This window comes from Medicago sativa, chromosome 3 (genome assembly GCF_051527215.1).
Source record: "Medicago sativa cultivar Bolivia chromosome 3, Bolivia_mono, whole genome shotgun sequence".
Lineage (NCBI taxonomy): Eukaryota > Viridiplantae > Streptophyta > Magnoliopsida > Fabales > Fabaceae > Medicago > Medicago sativa.
Window position 1 is genome coordinate 11,607,672 of NC_140751.1, and position 20,826 is coordinate 11,628,497.

Sequence of the window (20,826 nt, forward strand, 5' to 3'; positions counted from 1 at the left end):
TCTTCCTTGAGAAAAACCATTTCCTCTTCCTCTTCCAAATTGTCTCTGACCATCTATGGCATTGATCAACCCAGAAGCAGTATCATCCAAAACTGGTGATGATACTGTATTGTATTGCATCTTTCTCTCTTGCTGTAAAACCATTGAGAAAACTCTATTAATCTGAGGCAAAGGATCCATCAACAGCACTTGTGATGTTACCCCTTGGTACTCTTCACTCAGTCCCATCAGAAACTTGATAATCCTATCTTCTGCTCTGAATGCTTTGTTGTTCCTCATAGCCAAACAAACACAAGCAACTGGACATGTACATTGAGGCATAGGCCTATAGTGATCCAGTTCTTCCCATAAACCTCTCAATTCAGTGAAAAATTCAGTAACTTTCTTGTTTCCTTGCTTCAGATTCGCAATTTCTTCTTGCAATTGAGCAACCCTAATTCTATCTCCTCTCATGAATCTATCCTTTAAATCATTCCACATATCCACAACATTTTCTATAAAAACCACACTTTGTGCAATTGAAGGTTCAATAGAATTGATTATCCAAGTATGAACAAGATTATTGCACCTTTCCCATCCAGCATAGCTCAAATCATCTTCATCTGGTACAGGTATAGATCCACCGTTTTATCTCTATAGTATAAATACATTATTGTTATCATTTACTAAAATTATTGATCTATAACAATAACCATATACGAAGACTACCTCAAAAAAAAAAACGTACGAAGGAGAATCAACCATGTGGATAGTACAATATCCTTATTTTATTTATTTGAATTTGAGTAGCAACCACCAAGGCCACATATAGATAGAATACTTTCCTACCTTGCTCAAAAAAAAAAAAGAATACTTTCCTACCAATCGTAGGTTTTCCTAATAATCTTATCAAAAATATATTACAATGCATTAGTACTGTCACTTTTTCTATTCTTATTAATGGTCAACCCACTGACTCTTTTCAACCTAAGAGAGGAATCAGGCAAGGAGATCCTTTATCTCCGTATATTTTTATTATCTGTGCTGAAGTACTCTCTGGGCTTATTGAAAAAAGTCAGCTTGATGGTCATCTGCATGGTGTTTCTATAGCTACTAATGCTCCTACTCTCACTCACCTACTTTATGCTGATGATAGCATCCTTTTTTGTAGTGCTAAGCCTAAAGAGGCTGAAGTGATTATGAAGATCCTTCAGATATACCAAGAGGCATCTGGTCAGAAAGTTAACATGGACAAATCTGAAATGTTTTTCAGTCCAAACATCTCTATGGAGCATAAGAAGGCTTTCCAGAACCAGTTACCTATCAAAATTAGCAACAACATACACAAGTACTTGGGGATGCCAACCCATTTTGGCAGGTCAAAGGAACAAGATTTCCAATTTCTCATGGATAGGATCTGGAGCAAACTTAAAGGGTGGAAAGAGAAAAATCTCTCCTTTGAAGGTAGAGGAGTTTTAATCAGGGCTGTAGCCCAAGCTATCCCAACATATATAATGAGCTGTTTCTTGCTCCCTAAGGGACTGTGTGACAAAATAGAAAGAGCAGTTTGCTCATTTTGGTGGGGAAGCACTGATGCTAAATGGAAAATTCATTGGGCCAGCAGAGATAAACTGTTCAAATCCAAACATGATGGTGGAATGGGATTCAAAATTCTAAGAGATTTCAACATTGCAATGTTGGCTAAACAAGCTTGGAGGTTTCTCACTCTCCCTAATTCTCTTGTCACTCAATGCTTTAAGGCCAAATACTTCCCAAACTCTGATATCCTCCAAGCTTCTTTAGGCAACTCACCTAGTTATGCCTGGAGAAGTATTTTTAACTCTATATGGGTCATTAAAAAAGGGGGATGCTGGCAAATTGGGGATGGCAAGACAATTAGGGTTTGGGAGGACAATTGGCTTCCTTCACACAACAACTTCAAGCTCATTACCCCTTACAAACACATCCCTGAAGTCAGATTTGTTAAGGATCTATTGAATCAGGAGAATACTGGGTGGAATAATGCTCTCCTTAAATCTATTTTTCTACCCATTGATACAGACTATATTCAGCAACTTCTTATCATCAACACTAAACGTAAAGACACATACATGTGGATGTATGAAGAAAAGGGAGTTTACTCTGTCAAAGTGGATACAGGGCTATTCAAAAGTGGAAGACTACTTCCAACACTGGACCAACCACTAGCAGTTCAGACACAAAATTATGGAAAAAAATTTGGGCACTACATACTATTCCTCGCCACAAAACCATTATGTGGCGTATTCTTAACAACTCTCTCCCCATAAAGAGTGAACTAGAAAAAAGAGGGATTCAATGCTCCCCTCTCTGCCCCAGATGTAATGGCAAAATTGAAACCATAAACCACGCTTTTATGTCATGTCCTCTCATTACAAAAACCTGGTTTGGATCTCAACTAAACCTTAGGATGATGAAACAGCCTATCAACAACTTTGTGGATTGGCTAGCTACGATGATCCTCACAGAACAAGAAGATATTATCATTATGATAGCCTCTTTAATTTATAATACTTGGCAAGCTCGAAATCAGCAAGTTTTCGAAGATCTGAACATACCTGACGAAGCCATCATTCAGAGATCTGAACGCTGCATCAAGGATTTCCTTATGGCCAATGCTAAACCGACCGACATAACAGCTCCTCCCCCGTCCTCCTCTGTCCCCTCGAGCTGCACTCGTCCTAGCCGTTGGACTAAACCGGCGATAGGCATGATTAAGGCAAATTGTGATGCCAATCTCCAGGTAGCTGATAAATGGGGTCTGGGTGCTGTATTTCGTGATGAACAGGGCCTTGTCATGGCTTCAGCAGCTTGGCTTACGAACGGGAACAAGGATGTTCTACTTGCAGAAGCTTTTGCCCTCCACCAAACTATGCACATGGCGGTAGATTGTGGGTTCCGTCATATGATGTTCGAAGGCGACAACGAAAGGGTTTTTAGGATGGTTCAAAAGCACAAATCGGAAGATAGATCATATCTTGGCAGGATTATATATGAAATCTGATGACATTCTGTCATTACGTAATATTAGGGACTTATTGTGACATTTTGATAGAGTTCTCATGCAATTTATACTGTTCTGGAGTGCAAAAAGCTTAAAATTTGAAGTCTGTTCGAAGGAAATCGCGCCACGCCAATTTCAAGCCGTGCTGCGATTTTTGAAGCAAAAATACACACTTCCTGTAAAGGGGAAATCGCGGCACGCCAATTAACAAGGCGCGGCGCGATTTTGATGGGTCAGGCCCATGACTTCTATAAATACTGCACTCAAGCTGAAGAACAAGGGTTACGATTTTGGAGAGCAAAGTGCGATTTTGAGACATCGGAGACGGCTAGAAGGGCGATTTCTTCATCCTTTTACCAATTCATGTATGTTTTAATTATTTCATTGATTATGCTATTTGTAAACTCGATTATGAGTAGCTAAATCTCTTAGAGATTAGATCCGAGATGAATCTTTGTAACCCTAATTGACACATGTTGCTGTGAAACTCTATTTTGTTTATGAATTCAATTCTAGTTTATTCAATTCAATTGTTCTTAATGCTTTTTATATCTTGATCACATATAACTTGTTTTCGTGAGAATGAATGACCACTGACCATGGCTTTCAACTTAGACCTAATTGAATTGTTCTAATAAACAGGATTAGTCTAGGAATAGATAATCGTTTGTTAGTGATAATAGGTTAACGTTCGGTAAAACCTTCAAGAATTATTAGACCACCTAAGGAATTAGGGGCTGTAGTTTAAGAAGAGGGTCCTAACTCAAGGGATTGATTAGGGCTAATTTGTTAATCATCGTAAACTAGAAGAGGGTTCATAACAAATAGGTGCAGTAGACCAATTAGGGGAACTTAGAGGATTCGACGGATCTGATCTCATCTTTCTCTCCTATTTTCTTAATCAAATCTTTTCTGTTTCTTGATTTAATTAAAATCAAACCAAATCTACCGCCTAGTGGCAAAACAAAATAAATTTTATACATCCTAATTATATAACGAAATTGAATTATTGAAGTTAAAAACAGTCCTCGTGGGAACGATATTTTTACTACTTCGATAGTATTTGGTGCACTTGCCAGAGATCTATCAAGTTTTTGGCGCCGTTGCCGGGGACTGTTGAATTATTTCAACAAGGCAATTACGTTATAGTTTAGGGTTTTTGCAATTTAATTTTCTGTTTTTAATTTTTATTTTTCTGTTTTCATATTCACTTGATTACTTTGCGTTGTGCAGTGCTACTAAGGTATTTTGCTGTTTATGCGAGGTAAACAGAGCTCTGACGACTTAGAGTACGATCCGGAGATTGAAAGAACTGCTAGAGCACTTCGGAAAGCTGTCCGATCGCAAAGGTTAGCTCAATCCGTTCCACCGGGTGTTCGAGAACAAGTACCGGAGCAACTCTCAAGTGAATCTGAAACAATCTCTTCTCCTAAATCTGCAACTATGGAAGGAGAAGGAGTTGTACCACCAAGACCTAAGCTTGGAGACTACGGGTTAGCCACTCATCGCGGTCAACTGACCCACACTTTTCAACCAGCTAACCCCGTAGCGTTCGACATCAAGACAACTGTCCTCAATGGTTTGAGGGACAAGCAATTCGATGGGACTGAAGCTATGAGTCCTCATGAACACTTGAGCCGTTTTGCTGAAACCTGTGAGTTTTGTGTGCAACCAGCCACCGTGACTGAAGCACAAAAGAAGCTAAGGCTATTTCCTTTCACCTTGACGGGAAGAGCAAAAGATTGGTTGCTAACAATTCCAAACGGGACTGTCCAAACATGGGAAGAGTTAGAGCTGAAGTTCTTGGAGAAATACTTCCCTATGTCTAAGTATTGGGACAAGAAGATGGAGATCTCTAACTTCAAGCAAGGAGAAGGTGAATCATTGTATGATGCTTGGGAGCGATTCAATTTGCTTCTCAAGAGATGCCCTAATCATGAGTTCACCGAGAAGCAATACCTCCAAATCTTCACTGAGGGGGTAACACCAAACACTAGAATGTTCTTAGATGCTTCCGCGGGAGGTAGTCTCAAAAGTAAAACTGATCATGAAGTTCAAGCTCTAATTGAAAACATGGCTGGCAATGAGTATCGTGATCAAGCTAAAAAGAAAGAAAGAGGAGTGTTTGGGGTGAGTGAACAAACTGCTATCCTTGCTAACCAAGCAGCTATGAACAAACAAATCGAAGCTCTAACTAAGGAGTTTCAAGGCTTCACTTTGGCTCATAAGCAACAACAAGTGGCTGCAATCAAATGTGACTTATGTGGTGAAGAACATCCCAACGGTGAATGTGTTCCGGAAGGATCAAGTGAAGAAGCTAACTTCATGGGAGGATATCAAAGGCAGAATCAATACTACAATTCAGGCATTAATAAGCATCCAAATCTAAGCTACTCAAACAACAATGCTTTGAACTCTCAGATGCTAACTCCTCCTCAACAACAACAAAGGAAGCCATCAGCTCTTGAGGAAACTATGATGAACTTCATGAAGATGACTCAAGGCAACTTTGAAGAGATGAAGAAGAGTCAAGAAGCTGAAAGAAAGAACAATGAAGCTTCTAGGAAGATGCTTGAAACTCAACTGGGGCAATTAGCTAAGCAGTTGGCTGAACAAAACAAAGGCGGATTCTCAGGTAACACTAAAGATAACCCTAAGAATGAGTCTTGCAATGCTATTGAACTGAGGAGCAAAAAGGTTTTGACACCTTTAGTTCCAAAAGCTCCAAAGAAGGTTGATGAAGTAGTTGAGGTGGAGGAGAATGATGTAGTTGAAAAGAATGATGAGGATGTAGTTGAAAAAGAAAATGATCATGGAGTAGTTGAAAACGAAAGGAAGAAAAAAATAGAGGGAGAAAAAAGTGAGAGATTAATTGATGAAGATTCAATCTTGAGGAAGTCGAAGAGTCAAATTTTGAAAGATGGAGACAAACCACAGGTTATTCCATCATATGTGAAGCTTCCATACCCTCACCTTTCGAAGAAGAAAGAAAAGGATGAAGGCCAATTCAAGAAGTTCATGCAACTTTTCTCACAACTTCAGGTGAATATTCCTTTCGGTGAAGCCCTTGATCAAATGCCGTTGTATGCTAAGTTCATGAAAGACTTGTTGACTAAACGAAGGAAGCCTAAGGATGATGAGAACATAGCACTTTCTGAGAATTGTAGTGCTATTCTTCAAAAGAAGTTGCCACCTAAGCTGAAGGATCCTGGTGCTTTTACTATCCCTTGTTCAATTGGACCGGTAGACATTGGAAGAGCTTTATGTGATTTGGGAGCAAGTATAAATCTGATGCCACTTTCAATGATGAAGAAGCTTAAATGTGGGGAACCAAAACCAACAAGAATGACCATCACTTTAGCTGATCGGTCAATCTCTTACCCTTTCGGTATACTTGAAGATGTGCTAGTCAAGGTTAATGACTTGGTGTTCCCAGCAGATTTTGTGGTCCTAGATATGGCTGAAGATGAAGACATGCCACTCATTCTAGGGAGACCTTTCCTTGCAACTGGTCGTGCTTTGATTGATGTTGAGCGTGGAGAGCTAATGTTGAGATTCCATAAGGAGCAGGTAGTCTTCAATATCTTTGAGGCAATGAAACACCAAGATGAGAATCCCAAGTGTTACCGGATTGATGTTGTGGAAGAAACTGTCGAAGATAAAACACTTGAATCTCAATCTATTCAATCTACGGAGGTGGAAAGTGTGGAATCTATAGATAGACAAGAAGTGATTGAAGATCTTGGAAAGATAGAGGGTGTTAAGCAACTGGAAGTAAGCAAAGAACAGATGCACCAACAATCATCAGGAGACATCCGTGACAACAAGTATGGGGGATTGACAACTGGTAAAAATGAAATAAAGACTATTACCACTGGTCCAGGTGGTAAATTGGCTTATAGAAGGATTCCCTATGGGATGCGTAATGGGCCGGCTGCTTTTCGATGGTGTATGCATTCAACTCTCTCTGATACTTTGGAAAGAATTAGGAGGTACTGTGACGAAGGGTTGGCAAGAAACAAGCCTGTTGATGAAGCTGTAGACCTAAAGAAGTCTGGTGCACAAGGAACTTTCAAGGGTAAGGAACAAAAGCTGAAACGGTACCGTAAAGGAGGACTCCCAAACAATGAAGAGGGAGCCACATCATATGATCCTTAGAAATAGTCATCAGTCAAGCTAGTGACGATAAAGAAGCGCTGAGTGGGAGGCAACCCACTATTTATTTTTCAGGTATGATTTTATTGCTTTCAAAAATAAAAACACAAAAATATTTTTCTTTTCTTTTAATACAAGGCAGGGAAGTTTTAAAATTTTGTTCAAGGATACCTCTTGCCAAGAAAATCATGCAAGGTACTGATGTCTTGCATGATTCTCTCCTCAAAAGTTTTTCAAAAATCCAAGGGACTCAGGCATTTTTCAAGAAAACAAAATTTTTGGCCTGAGAAAGCAAGGAATTACCCCCTGTTTCACCAAAATCGCGGCACGCCTATATACATGGCGCGGCGCGATTTTGACTGTTTTGTGAAAAAAAATAGCCGTTGGAACTATCCGTTACTAGCCGTTACAAAATCTGCCCGTTATTGACCGTTGCAACGCAAAATCGCGCCGCGCCTTGCATTTTGGCGTGCCGCGATTTTGCCCAAACAGGCCTATAAATTCTTCACTGTTCATCATCATTTTCATTCCATTCTTCTTACCTTTCTCTACCAAAACTTCCCTAAACTTCCATTCACGAATTCTCTTCATCTTCATCTCAATTTTCACTTCCTAACCATCATCAAACCACAAATTCATCATCCATTCATCAACCTAAACCTCCACAATTCACCAATTTTCCAAAACTCCACAAATTTTCTATTCACCATCTTCCTTTCACTCACAAATGGCCTCAAACCAAAGAAACACCCGCTCCAAGAAAGCCACCAACCCCAAGCCATCCTCAAGCAAATCCAAACGTCCTCGTGCCGCATCCGAACCACCAGAAAACGCCATCCATTTCATCAATGACCTAGCCCAAGAGTTCCATCAATCTATGAAAAGTTTCGAAGTCATAGGGGAGAGGAAGTTTGATTTCACAAAACTAGTGAAATATCCTTTCTTTGAGTCTGAATTAAGAAGGAGGGGGTGGACGAGATTGAATGAAATGATCGACGAGGCAAACAACAAAACGGTGATCGTCGAATTCTTTGCAAATGCAAGGGTGTCCGATACACCCTTTCAATCTTTTGTTCGAGGGAAGTATATTGATTTCAGCCCGGATGCTCTCAACGCATGGCTGAATGTTCAAGCACCGGAGGAGTGTTGGGTAGAAAAACTGAGGAGGGAAAGATTTGCCATCACGGAGGATACATTTGATGAGATCATCACAACAATGTGTAGGCCTGGGTCGACTTGGAAAAAGTCCCGGATGCTTACTTATGCGGAGATGCTGCCGGTACCCAAGGCGTGGGTATCATATGTGGTCCAGACTCTTGAGAGTGCATCTTGCACCTCTGAAATTCCTCTCAAGAGGGTGCTTGCTGCCTATGCCATCATCAAGGGGCACCCTATAGATATTGGCCGCCTCTTGGCCAATAGTCTTCATGATCTAGCAACCGGGAACACCACACAGTTGGGACATGGAAGCTTAATTAATTGGTTGTGTGAGCAACAGTTGGTGCCGGCTTATGATAGTGATCTCAACACAAGCAATATGAAGCCGATCACCGACTCGGTCATGGATGGGTTTGTCAAGAAATATGAAGGCTACATCAAGGAGAGAGAGAGGGAAGCAGCAAGGCAACAACAAATGGAGCAAGGAGGGAGTAGTAGCCAAGGGGGTTATGCTCCTCTTCATCCAAAGCTTGAGGAATTCATGCATGTGCAAGCTAATTGGATGAATGAGACTTCGGACCAGCTGTGGGTGAACCGTCCTAGGTTCTCAGCTGCGTTTGCTGCGGAGGCTCAATTGCATATGGGTCCAATTAGTGGGTCTTATGAGAGGTTTGGAGGCTCCCGTGAGCGCATGGAGCAATATTTTACACATCAAGAAGAATATGGGCTGCGCATGAGGAGGGAAATCACTGATGATTTCAACAACACCGAGCAAGATCAAGGGGATGGCATCTTCGAAGGATTGAGGACACCGGGGGCTGGACACTCGGATGATGATCAAGACATGGGCTGATCTACTGATGGATTAGCATTTTCTGCTTTGTATTTTATTTTTCAGTCATTTATCTTTTGATGTATTTTCTTTTTATTTTCTTTTTAATGTCGAAGTCCATTGAACTTATTTCCCTATTGTAATTGCTCCTGCACTTGTTTATTATTAATGAATTTGTTTTGTTTCATGTGACCTATTCCAGTTTAGTAACAGTTGTTTGATGAAACGGTATTCCAAAAGTTCTAAAGGAGGGGTGACTTGATTCAAAGGCGAAGTGTACGGCGTTGCTAGGTAGTCACATACTCCCAGAAATCTCAGCCATAAGGTTCATTGCCAAATCTTGTTTTTCAATTTACTTATATTTAGATTAGTTTTCCATGCAACTACATTTCTAGAACTTGCATTGTTTCTCTATTATTGATTGGTCTTTGTCAATTACACACTGAGGCAAAAGTGCTTGGTCCTGTGAGCCTTTTTGAAGCCTACCCTGTTTTAATTTGCTGAATTTATCCTTTCTTAACCAATTGTGAGCCGGTAGGATTAGAACTTTTTGTTCGGTGACAAACTACATTACAAGCCTAGAGACTTTTTAGGACTTATCCCTTAATGAATTTCTGAGTTAAGGCATTGTAGAATGTTGCTAAAGATTAAGTTTGGGGTTGCTATTGGAATTTGCATCCAACTAAGTTTGGGGTGGGGGTACTAGAGAATAAGAGAACAAAAATGAAAGAAATATGAGATTGTCATGCAAAATATACACAAAAATGGTGTATCAAAAAAAAAAAAAAGAAATTGAATGATGAAAAAGGGACAAAACATTTAAAATCCGAGTAACTTCAAACTCGATTGTCCCTAAATGTTAAAAATATTCTCTAGTACCTTTGCATTGATTGTTATTCCACAAGGTGAATGATTGAAGGATTGAATTTTGTGCTATAACTTCCGTAGGAATGCCTAACTCAAATTTTGTGTAGCCTACTTATCCAAATATATCCCACCTTTCACCTAAGCCCCGTTATAACCCTAAAGACCTCAAAAGTGTGTAATGATATTGACTTTGATTGATATTTAGAAACTTTTCAAGCGTATGGTAATATGTAGACCTGCATGTCGACTGGTAGAACCCTGTTTCAATTTGATGCGAGGAGTTGTGAATTGGTGGATGCGAACAAGTCAAACTAGCTCATCTTTAGCTAGAAGGAGAATGAACTTTTGGGTACTATCGTTTTGTCAGGTAACTGTTATTTTACTGTCGTTTGTCACTGTTGCAAGCAAATTCCTTGAGGACAAGGAATGGTTTAAGTTTGGGGTTGTGATGACATTCTGTCATTACGTAATATTAGGGACTTATTGTGACATTTTGATAGAGTTCTCATGCAATTTATACTGTTCTGGAGTGCAAAAAGCTTAAAATTTGAAGTCTGTTCGAAGGAAATCGCGCCACGCCAATTTCAAGCCGTGCTGCGATTTTTGAAGCAAAAATACACACTTCCTGTAAAGGGGAAATCGCGGCACGCCAATTAACAAGGCGCGGCGCGATTTTGATGGGTCAGGCCCATGACTTCTATAAATACTGCACTCAAGCTGAAGAACAAGGGTTACGATTTTGGAGAGCAAAGTGCGATTTTGAGACATCGGAGACGGCTAGAAGGGCGATTTCTTCATCCTTTTACCAATTCATGTATGTTTTAATTATTTCATTGATTATGCTATTTGTAAACTCGATTATGAGTAGCTAAATCTCTTAGAGATTAGATCCGAGATGAATCTTTGTAACCCTAATTGACACATGTTGCTGTGAAACTCTATTTTGTTTATGAATTCAATTCTAGTTTATTCAATTCAATTGTTCTTAATGCTTTTTATATCTTGATCACATATAACTTGTTTTCGTGAGAATGAATGACCACTGACCATGGCTTTCAACTTAGACCTAATTGAATTGTTCTAATAAACAGGATTAGTCTAGGAATAGATAATCGTTTGTTAGTGATAATAGGTTAACGTTCGGTAAAACCTTCAAGAATTATTAGACCACCTAAGGAATTAGGGGCTGTAGTTTAAGAAGAGGGTCCTAACTCAAGGGATTGATTAGGGCTAATTTGTTAATCATCGTAAACTAGAAGAGGGTTCATAACAAATAGGTGCAGTAGACCAATTAGGGGAACTTAGAGGATTCGACGGATCTGATCTCATCTTTCTCTCCTATTTTCTTAATCAAATCTTTTCTGTTTCTTGATTTAATTAAAATCAAACCAAATCTACCGCCTAGTGGCAAAACAAAATAAATTTTATACATCCTAATTATATAACGAAATTGAATTATTGAAGTTAAAAACAGTCCTCGTGGGAACGATATTTTTACTACTTCGATAGTATTTGGTGCACTTGCCAGAGATCTATCAAAATCCAAACACTGCAATCGCAGTTTGACACGTGTAGGTTCAATTTTGTTCCAAGATCTGCTAATAGTGTAGCCCATGGCATGGCACATTTGGCCCACTCTGATCCAAATAGAATTTGGATAGAGGAGGTGCCTTCCTCAATTCAGGAGGTGTATGTACAAGATTTAATTCATTAATAGAATCTTTCCTTTTTTCAAAAAAAAAAAAAAAAATCGTACATGATGCCATCCACACAACAAAAGATAGGTTCCATAATATGGCGCCATAATATCCTTATCCTTATAAATATGGTTCAAAAAAAAAACCTCGTTAAGTATTAAGATTTTTTTAAGTTGAAAAATATTAACGAGTATCTTCGAAGTACTCTTTAAGCATCAAAAGTGGTAAGATTTTATGAAAGTTGGGCATTTATTGCATTGGAAATTGAAGTCTTTACTTTTCTTTTAAAGAATACTTTTTTTTATTATAAATGTTTAAAAAGTGCTCCGGAGACACTCGTTAACAAGAAGTTTTAGGATGTTAGCATTTCCCTAAGACACATGTTAAAGATAGGGATGTCAATTGGTACGGGTAGTATGATATCCGTCCCCGCACCGTTGGATATGGTACTCGTGCGGGTATCTCTATACGGGTAATCCACGGGTATTTAGATACCCACAGATATTCGCGGGTACCCATAGATTTTTGAATTAATTATTTTTTTCAAAGAAAAATACTTTTTTAATTACCTACAAACTTCAATTTTTAAACATCCATACATAACATATTCCATTCAAATTTCCTAATTCATACCAAATTCCAAACAAATTCATCTTGCATAATCTCATGCAAATTCACCATACCATAAAGTATACAAAATTCATGATTCTTACATGATCCATACAAATACAAATTCTTAAAGTAAAATAAAAGGATAAAATCATATATATATATATAGGGGGCTGCTAACTTGCACCCACCTAAAAACACTAAGGTGCAAGTTAGCAAGCTACACCCACTAGTTCTTTACCAAAAACCCACTACTATCCTTTTCAAATATGTTTTAAGTAAAGGATAAACTTGTAAATTTGCTTTTATTTTATTTCTTAAACAAACAAAATATTGCTACCTCACTATACATGTTTTTTTAAAGATGTTTTGTACATGTTCTAGAGTCATGACTATTAACAAAAGCAAAAAACGTTAACCACTTATCAGTGAAGGCTTTATTTTTTCTAACGTTACCCATTAATTACTGAAGCCTTTTTTTTTTCAAACTAGTTTTTTTTTTACACTTTACGTTACCCATTAATTAGTAATTACTGAAGGCTCTTTTTTTTTCTTTTTGCTGGTGCTTTTTTTCTTCTTCTCGTAATTGCTTTTCTTAATGTTTATTGTTTCCTCAGTTTTCAATTTGTTGAGTTTTGTTGATCACTGCATTTTGTTATTTTACCGGCCATGTTTTTTTGGATCATAGTATATTTTCTAAGGAAGGGGAAAAAAAAAACCCTTGAAAAACTAGAGTAATTTAACACAACAGGTAAATGGAAAATAAATGGATCCAACGTTGTTGGAAAAACGGTTACAGCATGTTTCAAAAAATTATTGTTTTTTTAATCAACTAAATTTACAAAACTATCCTTCTATTTAAAATTGATTTGAATAATGACAAATGGACTTTTTGGTAAATAACTAGTAGGTGTAGCTTGCTAACTTGCACCTTAATGTTTTTAGGTGGGTGCAAGTTAACAGCCCCCATATATATATATATATATATATATATATATATATATATATATATATATATATATATATATATATATATATATATATATATATATATTGTTCTCGACCGGCCAAAAGGAGCTTTGGCCCATTTACTTAGGCCAAATACAATCCAAAGCTCAAACACCACGTTTGGCAATATGACTTGCGACACACCCATTCCCCGCGAGGGGGGTGCATGGAGCGAGCAAGACCGGTTCAAACGAACCACAACGTCTCTATGCACCTTCCCACAATAATCTCTCTGGCGGTTACACTTCCCATGATTTCGTAACCGTTAGAGTCAGGTGTGCTATTACAACGGCTCTGCAGCCTTCCGCCTCTATATATAGGGGACTCTTAACAGTCCCCAAGGGAGAATCAATCCCTCACTCTCTGATCTCTACTGACTTGAGCGTCGGAGTGCCTGCAGGTACACCTCCCCCCCCCCCCCCCCCCCCGCCGTTCCAAGTAGCATTCTTGACGCATTCTACCACCACTCAAACCACCGCATACAAAGCACCGACAGTCACCTTCTGATCAGGTACGATCAATGGCGCCGTCTGTGGGAAATATAAACTCTCCCCGTTTTTATCCTACTAAAAACCAAAGCTTTCCAAAATACTACCATGATTGCCAACAGTGCCAGCTCACAGATACGAAGTGAAATTTGTATCCCTCAATGGGATGGAATGACATCTTCACCGTCTCCTATAGGTACACCAAGAGTGGAACCTGTAAAAGTTATTCCTCTCCAACAAAGGCCTCTGCAAGGTCTTCCGCGACCTACAGAGACGCCAGAAGATGCTACGCCAACTGGTGCCCTCGTCGGCAATCTGATCCGCACGGTTCAACGACAGACGTCGTTAATCGAGGAACAGAACCGATGCCTGGTGGATCTAGAGCAAGCGCGACCCGTAATCGCAACCAAACGGACTACTTCCCCGATACATAGTAGAAGAGGAAGGAGCCATTGCCAATCACGCTCCAGATCCCCTCGGCATTCAGTCAGTGTTAGATCTCCCAGCCAAACCAGGAGATCGACCAGAAGGAGGTCACCCAGACGATCTCCTCGCAGACGATCTCCCCCAAGGAGATCTTCATCAATACGCAACAGACGCTTTTGGTCCCCATATAGTTTCGAGGACAACCGCGATGCCCGGAATGACCGTAACGCTTACGGCCTATTCACACGGCGTATCCGAGAAGCTCCTATCCCTCGCGGACTAGAGAAACCTCCTTAGATTGATTCGTACGACGGAACAACGGATCCAGACGAGCACATTGAGAACATTGAAGCTGTTCTCACATATCGATCGGTTCAGGGCGCCGTCAAATGCAAGCTCTTCATCACAACACTGCGACGAGGAGCCGTTACATGGTTCAAGAACTTACGGAGAAACTCCATCAACTCATGGAGCGACCTCTGTGACGAGTTCACAACCCACTTCAATGCTTCAAAGACACAACCAAAGACGGTGGCATTCCTTAAAGCTATTGTGCAAGGAAAGAGCGAGCCTTTCGAGACTACATCGAAAGGTTCAACAAAGAAGTTGTTCGGGTAAGAGGTGTCGATGAAACAATGAAGCGGTACCTCATTGCGAAAGGTCTCCGCGAAGGCACGAACGTCAAGAAAGCTGTCCGCCTGGATCGCCCAAGGACACTCAACGAGTTCCTAGCGATCGCAAAGATCTACATCATGTACGAAGAAGAGCTGTACGCGGACAACCTCAACAAATCCAGGAAGGAGGTGTCTGCTGCTGAATCCTCCAAAAAGCCCTTCTATGTGAAAAAGAAGGTCCATGTATTTGCTACTAGTTGATGATCAGTACCTATCCTTTCATTTTCCACACAACAAGACCATTTCGTATTATTGGCTCTATCTCTCCACTTGGTTGCACACAAATATGGTTTAGCTGAAAAAATTGTTTAAATTTTCAACAATGTTACACTAATAGGTACCATGTATTTGATAAATTTTATACATTTTTTTTTTGAAATAATTATTTTTATTAAATCACCCTTAGAAAAAAAAAACAAAAAACTTTTAATTAGCCGCTATAGTTTTTTTGACAAAACTAGCCCCCAAGAATATAAAACAAAGCATTTACTTGGTAGATACTATTTTCTTTTTAAACAGCAAATTTTATTCATAAGATAACCCAACACAAGAAGTGAAGAGGCTACAGAGGAAAGACACAAGGTAACAATACATAAAGACAACTAAACCAATGCTAAAAAGCCACAACATAAAACCACCCAAACAACCCTTAATACAATAGAATCACATAAGACCGCTAAATAATTGAACCAAAACAATTACTTAGTAGATATTGATATGCCTGCTGCGTTGATGTTTTAGAAATTTGCAGGTGGAGGGCAATTACTGGGTCGGTTATGCCCGTTTTCTTCGAGCAGGGATTTAAAATGTCCTGGGAGCTGTTTGGATGGAGGGAAATGAGGTAAATGCCTTATGATACCTGGAGGGAGATGTATGGAGGGAAACGCAAAATGTTGAGGAACAAACATAAGAGCAGCAAGGAACAACACTAGTAAGGATAAGAAAAATGAATTAGCCATTTTAACAATTGATAACTTTTATGTATAAAAAGTTGTTTTTTTAAAGTTTCAATGTGTTGAATGCACAAGTTTCAAGACAAAGTTTCTATTTTAAATTTCTTATCAAATGCTCTAAGAGCACTTATTAACATTTCCCATTATTTATTTATAAAAATTCCAAATAGGTTACTTTATTTGTGCTTGAATATAAAAATACAAAACAGTGTTTTTTCTCATTAAAAAATTTAATTACTACCTTTATAAAGATATTTAATAACTTAGTGTTTACCGATTGAACTTAATAATTCTTAATTATAGAATGATTGTAAACTCATTTTAGATCCTCCAAAAATGAAGAAAGCTCATTCTTACGACAACACAAAATGGAAGAAACGCAAGATTGTTGACATATTGGTAGACTATGGTCTGCTTGACGAATTCAATAAGCTAGTTTATAGTTTATAAGTTTGTATGATTAAAAAATGTATGTTTCATAACTGTTTTTTCATCACAAGTTTATAGCTTATTTTATTAGTTTATAGCTTATTTTTTAGACGTTATTCCAAATAACATTTGAGATTATAGTTTATCATTTTTATATCTTATTTTATTTGGTAGCTTGATGTATATGTTACTAATGTTAATTTCACTTTCACTTTGATTAAGTTACTCCACAGTCCCTCTGAAATTGTATGATTCATGAAAAAAATTTGCTTCAAAACATTGCATCAAGTCTTTTCAAACACAGACAACAAGGTAAGGTATCATTCTTTCCATTTAGCGTTATTTGAATCATATTTTTTTTTTTATGTAAACTAAACCCTTTTAGATTATATAATATGAATGAATTTGTTCCTGGTTTGGATTATATAATTTGAACTGCTTCTATATATGTTGTTTCGTTATTTTGTGGATATTTGTTAATGAAACAGAAGCATGGGTTGTATGTGGTTCCATTTGGGTTGTGCGCTTCTTAAAATGTCATAATTACAAAAGTTGAAGTACAAGCATGATTGTGCGCCACAGCACCGTAGAAACAAACATGATTGTGCGCTTCAGAGGCATGACCATGCACCCCGCTAAACGTGCAAAATGGCAAAAGATAGAAAGGTGAACATGACCGTGCACCCTTGAAGCATGACCGTGCGTCTTGTGTAGAAAAAATAGTTATTACAACCTCTTAGAATTCTTTGGTTTATGGCTTGTAACTCGTTTTTAATATATTGTTTGAGGCTCTAGGCTATAAATAGACCTCACTTCTAAGGAAAAAAGGATCTTAGATACTTGTAAACTTACTCTAAAGTTGAAAGCATAATTTTGCATTGTTCTAAGTTCTCTGTTCTTTATTTTTCATTTCTTTACATTTTTGTTCTTTACTTTTCTGTTCTTTACATTTTCAGTTATTTATCTTCATGTCTTTTACTTTCATATCTTTATATTTTAATCCCTTGTCTACTATGATCATGTGTGGGTAAACTCTTCTAGTCTTGGAATTGTTGGAATAATTTAATGATTGAATCCTAATCAACCCAAGTCTAGACTCTATTTTATAAGAAACCATTTTATAATCTAATATCATCGTTATGGAATTTTAAAACAATAGACGTAATGTTTGATATTGTTATTTAATCACGTCTCAAATATCAAATGAATGATCGAGAGGTGAAGTTTGATATTAGATCAAATGAGATTAGACAAGATAAACAAACTATGAGAATAATTTTCTGAGTCTTAAGACAATAAGGTTGCACTCAAAAGGTCTCAATGATAATCAACCATGAAAATAGGGTTTAATTATTGTTGAGATACTTTCATGAAATACCAAAGAACGTCTTGTCTTTAGGAATGAATTCATTATAGAATAGAGAAATAGATAGGGAATGTTTAAGATTTAACTTTATGATGAAAACCTCAATCCCATGACGCTTTTTAATAATTGAAATTTAATCTAAAAAATCATTGCACTTGACCAACTTATTCCTTTTTAGATAATCAAAACTACAAATTAGATTGGTATTTACTTTAAGTCCATATGAATCGATATTTTTACTAGAACCGTACACTTGCGGAAACCTATCATAGATCCTATTGATGTATATGGAATATTAGTTACCTATCAAACTACATAATTTAGATCGGACATGGATTCAATCAAGTACTAGGCCAATAATTCAATAATCAAGACAGTAAATCACTTCAACTAATGTACGTTTGAATAAAAATTGTAATATTTGCCCATTGATATCAATGTAAAGAATATATCCAATCAATGTAAAGTTCGGGCACACTGATTTTTGTTTTACTTGACAGAAATGAGAGTAATATTTCACCATCTTTATCGCTTCCAAAACTTGCGAAAACAAATAAATTACTTTTCCTAACAAAAATAGAATAGGGAAAAACTTCTACGTACAAAAGTGTGTTTTCTAGCAAAACTAGAATCGGGAAAAACTACCACATACAAATCTTCTGGAGTTTCTAAACTAGTTTATATAAATTAAGTTCCAGTAGATAATTGCTTTCAGCAAAATCATGCACTGATCGATGCCCTCGTCCCCCACCATCTTATGATTTTAGATTAATAATAAATTTTCTAGACTTAATATATGTGATAATAACTTTTAGTCGGTCAACCCTAGAAAAAACTTCTAATTAGTCAGTATAGTTTTATCTCTATACTGAATATACTTTAATCATTATTCTTGCCATTTACTATAATTATTGATCTATGACAATAACCACCTACAAAGACTTTATCTAATAAAGGAAATCAATCTTAGGAGAACAATCATGTGGACAATACAACATCCTTATTTTATTTGTTACAAAAAGCTTATGAGCGTATTATACACAAGATATATAAAACAAAGCATTGGTAACTAGGATCACTTATTGGATATTTCTTTCTCCACCCTCCATATTTCTTGTGCACCCTCCGGACCACTTATTTAGCAGATATTAATATGCCTCTTCGTGTTCATGCTTTAGAAATGTATGGGTGGAGGGTAACATGGGCGGTTTGGGTTTTTTGTGCAGGAAGTTGCTGATTTCTTGTCATGTGGTGGTTTATAAATTGGTGGCTTGTGTATAGGAGGCTTGTAAGTTTGGGGCTTGGAATATTCAGCATCAGCAAGCCCTTGAGGAGCAAGCATAAGAGCAGCAAGGAACAACATTAGTAAGGATAAGAAAAAGGAATTAGCCATTTTAAGAAGTGATATTATTATTGTGTTGGTGTATAATACATAGGGAGTTAACTGGTTTTATACTAGTTAGTGACTCAATGTGAGGGGAGGGGATTCTCTCCTGTGACTGGAGAGTCCAGTGAGATCCTCTCCATTCAATTTTTTTAATTGCAAGCATTTATAATTATTAAAAGGGTAATTAAAGGTTCAGATTTTCACTGCAGAGCATCCAGTGAAATTCTCACTGGAGAGGATCCAATTCCCAATGTGAGTTTATGGTCAATCTAAGTCATTTATTAAATATCAAAATGTGGTGTAAATTATTCAACAATGTATTTGGAAGAAAAAAAATGTATTTGGAAAACTGGATGGTAAGTACCAATCCTTTAATTTTCCACACAGCAAGACGATTTAGTATTTTTGGCTCTTTCTTCCCACATGTACTGTTGTTTGTCTTTTTAAAGGAAAATGCTAAAAAGTGTCTCTTAGAAATCGTGGTTGGGTTTAACACAACCCCACAAAACCGGCTTGTGAGGTGAGGATTGCTCCCACTTATAAACACATTGTCAGGTCATGTCCTATCCGATGTGGGACTCTTAACATGCGGATACTTGATAAGAAGTTTAAAGTGAAAATTTTATCTTAGAAGTTATGTATTCAACACATTGAATCATTAAAAAATAACTTTTTCAACATAAAATTTAACAAATATTTCCTTTTAAATCCTTTATTATAAAAGCTAGAGTTGTTTGGCTACAATGTTTGCCCTAATTCACCATATTTTGCCCTAATGCCTAGCATTTTTCCCTCCTAAACAAGTATTAATTGCTACTCTAACTCTAAAAATGTTTCCTCATATAACTTCGTTAATGCACGTATTAAATGCTAATCAATTCATTCAACAATCCCCTACACTAATTGTTAATCAAAAAAATCATAAACATCCATTAAAATGAACGTATATCAATTGGTCACGAAAAATAAAAGCTAGACTTCCTTGGCTACCATGTTTGCCCTAATTCACCCTATCCTTTATTATAAAAGCTAGAGTTGCCAAGCTATCATATTTGCCCTAATCACCCCCTCTTTTCCCTCCTAAGCAATTAAATGATCTTAGCCGTTTATGTGAATTCCTTGCTAATCTAATCTCAGCCGTTGATTCAAATGATATGTTTTAAACTACTCATTTCCTATCTCATACAGATGCGTCATAATGTCCATTAAAATCGTAGTTAATGTCAATCAAATCACCATAACTCCCAACGATTAGTAAACTTTTCTATTTAGGGAATCATATCGTATGTATTCATTTAGTGAGTAAAATCGTAACTACTCATTTCCTATCTCATACAAATGTGTCATAATGTCCATTAAAATCGTAGTTAATGCTAATCAAATCACCATAACTCACAACGATTAGTAAACTTTTCTATTTAGGGAATCATATCGTATATATTCATTTAGCAAATAAAATCGTAGTTAATGCCAATTAGTGCCCTAATCACACCCTTTTTTCCCTCCTAATCAATTATATGATCGCTGCCATTGATGTATTCATTAATCAATGCAAATAATGCAAATAAAATCGTAACTACTCATTTCCTATCTCATACAGATGCGCATAATGTCCATTAAAATCGTAGTTAATGCCACTCAAATCACCATAACTCTCAACGATTAGTAAACTTTTCTATTTAGGGAATCATATCATATGTATTCATTTAGCGAATAAAATCGTAGTTAATGCCAATTAGTGCCCTAATCACCCCG

At 37.4% G+C, this 20,826-nt stretch overlaps 2 long non-coding RNA genes and 1 other non-coding gene across 3 annotated transcripts in view; 2 read left to right on the forward strand and 1 right to left on the reverse strand.

The window, feature by feature from the left end:
• Positions 1-19,090, forward strand: part of LOC146935725 (uncharacterized) — a 47,606-nt gene extending 28,516 nt beyond the window's left edge. Inside the window, exon 2 of the long non-coding RNA XR_015030341.1 lies at positions 18,966-19,090. This is a non-coding gene — a long non-coding RNA (uncharacterized LOC146935725). The remainder of the gene's footprint in view (positions 1-18,965) is intronic.
• On the reverse strand, positions 4,859-4,965 carry LOC146935728 (small nucleolar RNA R71). Its single transcript, XR_015033764.1, has one exon. It is a non-coding gene; the product is annotated as a small nucleolar RNA R71 (small nucleolar RNA).
• LOC146935729 (uncharacterized) lies at positions 15,439-17,205 on the forward strand. The gene is made up of 2 exons (XR_015030343.1): positions 15,439-16,630; positions 16,807-17,205. It is a non-coding gene; the product is annotated as an uncharacterized LOC146935729 (long non-coding RNA).
• Positions 19,091-20,826: the final 1,736 nt, after the last annotated feature.